The sequence below is a fragment of the Maylandia zebra genome, linkage group LG23 (assembly GCF_041146795.1).
Source record: "Maylandia zebra isolate NMK-2024a linkage group LG23, Mzebra_GT3a, whole genome shotgun sequence".
NCBI lineage: Eukaryota > Metazoa > Chordata > Actinopteri > Cichliformes > Cichlidae > Maylandia > Maylandia zebra.
Window position 1 is genome coordinate 9,494,467 of NC_135188.1, and position 2,531 is coordinate 9,496,997.

Sequence of the window (2,531 nt, forward strand, 5' to 3'; positions counted from 1 at the left end):
ATAAAAATATATTTATGGTGGCCCCTAGAGACAAAGCATGTACAAACTTCAAATCACGTACGAACCCTGAAGCATGTACAAACCCTGAAGCACGTACAAACTCCAAAACACGTAAAAACTCCAAAACACGTAAAAACTCCAAAACACGTAAAAACATGTACAAACTCCAAAACACGTAAAAACTCAGAAGCACATAAAAACTCAAAACACGTACAAAAGACAACAGAAGTGCTCCAGGATGCTGGGTGCAGTGTTGAGCTTTTGTTACCTAGTGGCTACACAAGCCAGCAAGTACCAACGACCGGATTTGGTGTGTGGTAGTAACAGGTAAATGAACTTTTTTAAAATTTTATTTGACTCTATATGAGTGCCTGTGTATAAATACACAAACAATACACATATGCTTCCATGCTTTCAATGGTGTAATTTAAGTGATCTAGGTAGCTCTGTTTTGGAAGTTCAGAGCTACCTAGATCACCTATGCTAGAAATGCTAGAAATGAGTTTTGGAGTTTGTATGTGCTTTTTGGAGTTTGTACGTGTTTTGTCTCTAGGGGCCACCGCATATATTTATATATAAACATATATGAATAAAACCACTTTTTTTTACATTAGTAATTCCTTTTGTGCATAATTTTATATTATTAATAATAAATTAATTAAAGCAACAAAACAACCTGAAGAGCCGGTTCGGAGCCGAAAGAGCCAGCTCTTTTTAGTGAGCCGAACCGAAAGAGCCGGTTCTCTAAAAAGAGCCGGAAATCCCATCAGTAATTCATAACACACGTGAAAAGACCCAGGAAAACCGAGTAAACGATAAAAATGATAACAAAAATAACGCTGAAAACCGATAAAAACCTTGAAAACTATACATTTCACGCCTGAGCCTCAACTCTCGAGGCCCGGTACCAAACGACTCATGGACCGGTACCGGTCCGAGGCCCGGGGGTTGGGGACCGCTGCAATAAGGTATCAACAGTCAAGTGTATGCCCTTTACTTTCCTTTTATAAACTGAGATGAAAACAAGACTTTATTGACAAGAAAACTCTAGATCATTTAGACTGGGCTAAATTGACTTCACTCATTGTAACTAAAGTGGGTTAAATTGCATGTACACTTAAAATAGTTAAGGAGAAAAATCAATACCAGCTTCCTGCTGTAGATGTAAGCGAGCAAGTTTACTCAATAAAAAGGCGAGGTGATATCCTTACATTACACTGTAGCCACCGCCTAATCCTGCAGATTTAAGATTCAGTGGGGAGACACCTTGTCCCATTGATTACTATTGAATTTGCTTGACAACTAGACACCAATGTACGATATTCCAGAAGTCCAAGTACCTTTTGTTATTGTATGGTTTATTTTCACAGATCTCTGGTGACAGGTAATATGGTTGTCATGGCTACTGAACGGACTCATGCGCAGACAGTTCTTTCAAGGAAACAAAAAGGGGATTTATTTACAATAGGGATCACCTTAGTGCAAAATATATGTACAGTGAGTTGGGAGGGGGTCCAGGGAGAGAAGGGGGGGGGGGGGGGGAATCCACACACACGCTTCCTCTTCCACTCATGTTGGCAAGAACAGCAACTTCCTTCCGAGATTCCTGCCTCTCTTTGCTGGACATCTGTCAAAGTAATGACGAGGAGGGTAACGAGATGAAGCGCACGCTGAAAAGAACATGCCAAGCTTGTGTAAAAAATATGCACAGAAGCTTACTCCAGATATGCCAATCTCCTTGATGACATATTGGTGTCCATGATCTTTGGATTTGACCAGGATAGCCTTTCCAAATGAACCTTCCCCAATTTTCTTCACCTTTTCGTACTTGTCCATGTTATTGGAATGACTGGCTCCACATGCTGGATCTACAAAGACATCAAGAACATGCTAATGCTATTGCTCGGTGTAACTAGGCTTTAATCGATGGTTCCGTGACAGAAGCTTTATAAAAGGCAAACATTTGGTAGTCTTAATAATGACAATTGTGCGTCGTCCTGGAAATGTAATGTTAGCTCCATTGTGGACCGCTGTCAGACAGAAAGAGACGGACTGTGATGCTGAGATGCAAGACACAACACAGCTGGTAGCAAAACAGCTAGCGTTCCCGTTACTTAGAAGCTAGAAGAAGATGGGAGCTTCATAAAATATTTACCTTGTGAATGTACAAAACTCTAACTGATATAATATCACCGGCTCACTGTGTAGCCGTATACGTTTCTGTGTGCCTTACCATTAGTCTTTTCTCGCTGCCTTTCTCATAGAGGTTTGGGTACTTGATACTGTCCTCGCACTCTCTATCTAACTACGGCTACATTTTTTGTACGTTTTCATTGGACAGATGTACCAAGACCGAACATTAATTGGTGGACCCGACTGTCCATCATCTTTTATTGTGGATGACGCTTACCAGTCTCCGCCCCCAATGACACCGTTGCTGTGGACATTTTCCATAGCAACCGCAAACCAACTGAGAAGCATGGAGAACGTGTAACGTTTGGCGATTAATTTAGTTAAAATGTATTTATTTT

At 40.7% G+C, this 2,531-nt stretch overlaps 1 long non-coding RNA gene across 1 annotated transcript; it reads right to left on the bottom strand.

Annotated features, from left to right (window-relative positions):
- Nucleotides 1-1,558: 1,558 nt before the first annotated feature.
- Nucleotides 1,559-2,261, bottom strand: LOC112430403 (uncharacterized). The gene is made up of 3 exons (XR_003022037.2): nt 2,234-2,261; nt 1,720-1,868; nt 1,559-1,627 (listed from the first exon to the last, which is right to left on the bottom strand). It is a non-coding gene; the product is annotated as an uncharacterized LOC112430403 (long non-coding RNA).
- Nucleotides 2,262-2,531: the final 270 nt, after the last annotated feature.